This window comes from Aethalodelphis obliquidens, unplaced genomic scaffold (genome assembly GCF_003676395.1).
Source record: "Aethalodelphis obliquidens isolate GAN/ISIS:26980383/991018 unplaced genomic scaffold, ASM367639v1 scaffold18, whole genome shotgun sequence".
Taxonomy (NCBI): domain Eukaryota; kingdom Metazoa; phylum Chordata; class Mammalia; order Artiodactyla; family Delphinidae; genus Aethalodelphis; species Aethalodelphis obliquidens.
In genome coordinates this window covers 6435195-6440538 of record NW_020837962.1, presented here as the reverse complement: position 1 = coordinate 6440538, position 5344 = coordinate 6435195, and the positions used below count along the sequence as shown (strand labels likewise).

The following is a 5344-nucleotide window of genomic DNA, read 5'->3' as shown; positions in this document are numbered from 1 at the left end:
CTAAAAATCCACCCAATTCTTCCTGACCTCTCAATGTATAAAAATATATCATTTTATATGACACAAATGAACCTATCTACAAGACAGAAACAGACTCACAGACATAGAAAAGAGACTTGTGGATGCCAAGGCGGGGGGTAGGGGGGTGGTTAATGGACTGGGAGTTGGGGATTAGCAGATGCAAACTATTACGTACAGGATGGGTAAACAACAAGGTCCTGCTGTATAGCGCAGGGAACTACATTCAATATCCTGTGAAAAACCATAATGGAAAAGAAGATAGGACTTCCCTGGTGGCGCAGTGGTTAAGAATCCGCCTGCCAATGCAGGGGACACAGGTTCGAGCCCTGGTCCGGGAAGATCTCACATGCCGCGGAGCAACTAAGCCCGTGTGCCACAGCTACTGAGCCTGCGCTCTAGAGCCCACGAGCCACAAGTACTGAGCCTGTGCGCCTAGAGGCTGTGCTCCACAGCAAGAGAAGCCACCGCAATAAGCCCGCACACTGCAACAAAGAGAAGCCCCCACTCACAGCAACGAGAGAAAGCCCGAGCGCAGCAATGAAGACGCAGGGCAGCCAATAAATAAATAAATAAATAAAATGTTTTTCCAAAAAAAAGGTGCTGTGGTTACCAAGAACTTGAACCAGTTATGTCTAGTGCCAAAGCCCTTACAGCCTTGGACTGAGAAGGCCATACAATTTGTCACCCAAACAAGAACACCGGTCCTTATCAATAATGCCAAGAATGCAGGCATAAAGCAGGACCGTCCCAGGCCACACTAGAAAACAACTCAAGATAAAGAACGTGAAAGGAACAATGACGTCCATTAAAAGACCAGAGACCAGGGCTTCCCTGGTGGCGCAGTGGTTGACAGTCCGCCTGCCGATGCAGGGGACACGGGTTCGTGCCCCGGTCCGGGAGGATCCCACATGCCGCGGAGCGGCTGGGCCCGTGAGCCACGGTCGCTGAGCCTGCGCGTCCGGAGCCTGTGCTCCGCAACGGGAGAGGCCGCAACAGTGAGAGGCCCACGTACCGGAAAAAAAAAAAAAAAAAAAAAAGACCAGAGACCATTAAGCTGAGCATGGGATTCAGGGAGGGAAAAGTTCTCAGTGTAACCAGAAGATGGCTTTCTCGAACCAATTCCTCCCTCTGCTACAACAGGAAACCCCCTTCTACCCCAGTCCCACATGTGAAATACATTTGACATTTCAAAAAATAATTGTCACTTTTTATTAATGTTTTAACCTATAAATTTTAAATGTGATAGATGAGTGAGAAACGGCAGTCTGTTTCAATGAAAATTTCATGCTCTCCAGCAATAAATCATAGACCAAAGAGAACCCGACATGGGTCACAATATTTCTTGCCTGTCTGTGTAGGGGTTACTGGAGTTTGCCAACGTTAACTTAGCAGAAGGATTCCACTTGGGAACTTAGAATCCCTTGTCGAGAAGGATGGGAAGCCGGCCCCCTCTCACCCGCTCCACCGGGTGCCCCTGCTCCAGACTCTGTTCCAACATTAGGGCCCATTCCCAAACTTTTCATCCAGAATCTCTACTGATATTCTATTTTCTCTCTTGTGAAGTCTTGCAAGACATGCTTTATCCTATCCTTGGTTGGCAACAAACCAATTCCATCTATTCTATATGTTTTAAGAAACCCAGAGAAGGAGCTGCTAGGGTCTCCCCTGGTCATCCAAGCTGGCTTTTAATCCCAAGGTCGGTTCCTTCCTTCAACACCATCTCAGGAAACCTTCAAATCTGGTTTGTGGTTTACAAAGAATTGAGTCAACTCACTGTGATCTAGATTCGCTCTTGGAAAACTTTAAGTATACAAGAATAATTTGGAGGTGGTGGTGTGGTTGAAAATGCAGATTCCTGGACCAGGATCTTATAAATGCTGATCCCGTGGGTTGGGGGAACGGGGACCAGGAGTGTGCCTTGGACACAGGCATCCCAGGTGAGTCTAACAAAGGCAGTTTGAAGATCACGCTTTCAGAAGCACCAGGCTGAACAAGCCTTGGTGGGAGCATGAAGCCTGGGGTGGTGGGTGCTTTGGGGAAACTGGGATATTTCCAGCCAGAACCACCTGGGTATCAGCTCTCCGATCCCCCTGGCTCTGCCCCACATACTCCTTCTACACCAGAGTTTAGCAAAGCTCGTCTTCTGAGGCCAGATTGAAATGCCAGAATGTATGGAGATTAATCACAGAATAATACAGACTGTAGCTTATCGTCTCCCATATATTTGACATAATTACCCTACAACCAACATGAAAATGTTATACCGTAATAACTCCCAGCCAGAAGAAAAAGCAGTGTTGCTGATAACATGAAAGTAGAGAAGACAGAATAGAGCCCTTCGAAAACTTTTAATTAATTTTTCCCCCTTTCAGCATAATTGATGTCAATTCAGGCTTCAGTGTTTTCAAAGTGCCTGGCCTTAGAGCAAAGGAATTTAGGGCTGGTGCGGGTTGACTGCAGAGCAAAGCTGGGCCCTCCTGCATTTCTGCATCTTTTTTTTTTTTTTGAAGTACAGTTGATTTACAATACTGTGTTAATTTCTGCTGTACAGCAAAGTAATTCAGTTATACATATATATATATAAAAATATATATATATACATATTCTTTTTCATATTCTTTTCCATTCTGGTTTAACACAGGATGTTGAGTATAGTGCCCTGTGCTATACAGTAAGACCTTGTTTTTTATCCATCCTCTATATAATAGTTTGCATCTGCTAATCCCAAACTCCCAATCCATCCCTCCCCTACTCCCTCCCCCTTAGCAACCACAATTCTGTTCTCTATGTCTATGTGAGACTGTTTCTGTTTCGTAGATAAGTTCATTTGTGTCATATTTTAGATCCCACATATAAGTGATACCATATGGTATTTATCTTTCTCTGTCTGACTTACTTCACTTAGTATGATAATCTCTAGGTCCATCCATGTTGCTGCAAATAGCATTATTTCATTGTTGTTTATGGCTGAGCGATATGCCATTGTATATATAGGTACCACATCTTCTTTATCCATTCATCTGTCAATGGACATTTAGGTTGCTTCCACATCTTGGCTACTGTAAATAATGTTGCTGTGAACATAGGGGTCTGCATCTTTTAAACATGTAACAGACTGCATCACTTCCCTGTTCAAACTTCTTTCACAGCTCCCATTTCCTGCCCAGCAGAACACAAAGACCCAGGGTCTTTGGTGTCCTTCAGGAGCCTTCTGGTCAGGCACTTGCTTGCTACCTTGCCAATTTCACCTCTTGCCCCTCCCCCACGGGCCCCAGTCTTCCCAAATCGCTTGCAATTTTTCCAACGTACCATTCTTAGTCCATTTGAGCCACTATAACAAAGTACAATAGACTAGGTGGCTAATAAACAACAGAAATTTATTTCTCACAGTTCTGGAGGCTGGAAGTACAAGACCAGGGCACCAACCCGGTTGGGTTCTCGTTAGAGTTCCCTTCTGGGCTGCAGACGGCTGTCTTCTCGTTGTGTGCTCACATGGCAGAAGGAGTGTAAGAGAGCTTCCTGGGGTGTCCTTATAAAGGCACTAATCCCATTCATAAAGGCTCCACCTCCATGATCTAATTATCCCCCAAGCCCCACCTCCTCATACCACCACATTGGGGTCAGGATTTCAACATATGAATTTGGTGGGAGGGGGGGACACTGCACCTTCATTCCTCCAAATATTTGCACTGGACATCCATCCCCACACCCTCCCCACCCACTTCTTCATCTGGCCAGCCCAACTCATCCTTCAAAGCTCAGATAGCATCTCCTTCCAAAAGCCTTCCCTCCTCACCGGCAGCTGAGATTTCCACCTTGGGTTCCCAAAGCCTCCAGGTGTCTCCTCTCACCCAGAGCTTATCACACTCGCACTGTTCTATGAGTCACTTTCTCTCTCTCCTCCACTAGAAAGTGAATGTACCTTATTCAACTCTGTAACCCAGCATCTACAGTGTCTAGGATAGAAGATGCCTCAGAGAATATTGGAAGAATGGATGAATAAATTATTTATGATTACTAATCTCACACACTGTTGATGCCCATTGTATAGGAAACTATACAGTACATTCCTGGCAAGAAACCACTCATCTGTCATGATGAACTACTTTGAAGCATTGCTCAAACCAGCTTCTAGTGCTTGCTTCAGCAGCACGTATACTAAAATTGGAACGATACAGAGAAGATTAGCATGGGAAAGGAAATTGAGTTATTTGTGGTGAGGTGGATGGACCTAGAGTCTGTCATACAGAGTGAAGTAAATCAGAAAGAGAAAAACAAATACCATATGCTAACACATATATATGGAATCTAAAAAAAAATAAAAAGAAGAACCTAGTTGCAGGACAGGAATAAAGACGCAGACGTCTTTATTCAACTAGAGAGTCCAGAGAATGGACTTGAGGACACGGGGAGGGGGAAGGGTAAGCTGGGATGAAGTGAGAGAGTCGCATGGACATATATACACTACCAAATGTAAAATAGATAGCTAGTGGGAAGCAGCCGCATAGCACAGGGAGATCAGCTCGGTGCTTTGTGACCACCTAGAGGGGTGGGATAGGGAGGGTGGGAGGGAGACGCAAGAGGAAAGAGATATGGGGATATATGTATACGTATAGCTAATTCACTTTGCTATACAGCAGAAACTAACACACCATTGTAAAGCAATTATACTCCAATAAAGATGTTAAAAAAAAAAGCCAACACAAATAGAAGCCAAAGTCTTAACAGTGAAAAAAAGCAAATTATATAACCCATTATTTCCCTTTTTTATTGAAGTATAGTTGATTTACAATATTGTGTTAGTTTCAGGTATACAGCAAAGTAATACAGTTATAAATAAATTTTTTTCAGATTCTTTTCCACCATAGATCATTACAAGATATTGAACAGAGTTCCCTGTGTTACACAGTAAATCCTTGTTGTTTATCTATTTTATATACAGTGGTGTGTATCTGTTAATCCCATACTCCTAATTTATCCCTCCCCCCATTATTTCTCTTTTTGCCTAGCCTGCCAGGAAGCTCAAAGTTAAATGCCATACTTAATCATCACGATGGTGCTAGTCTAGATTTTGCTGATTAATTTTCTCTTTTCCTCTCTGTTATTTTATTATTGTTACTCTTTTCTACTTTCAATATACTGGCCCTATTTTCTCATTTTATTCATCATTGGTATTGCAAACATCTTCATATAGTTGGGCTGCAAAGAATAAGTAAAGGAAATACCCGCTGATGCATGCTTTATGTCTGACTTAACAGATAAGCACACCATTTAGATAAATAACAAGCATAATTTGTCTAAGCAGTAACCAAATAGCAAATGT

General features: G+C 43.4%; 1 pseudogene; it reads left to right on the top strand.

The window, feature by feature from the left end:
- The first annotated feature begins 4155 nt into the window (after positions 1 to 4155).
- Positions 4156 to 4214, top strand: LOC113626646 (uncharacterized; annotated as a pseudogene).
- Positions 4215 to 5344: the final 1130 nt, after the last annotated feature.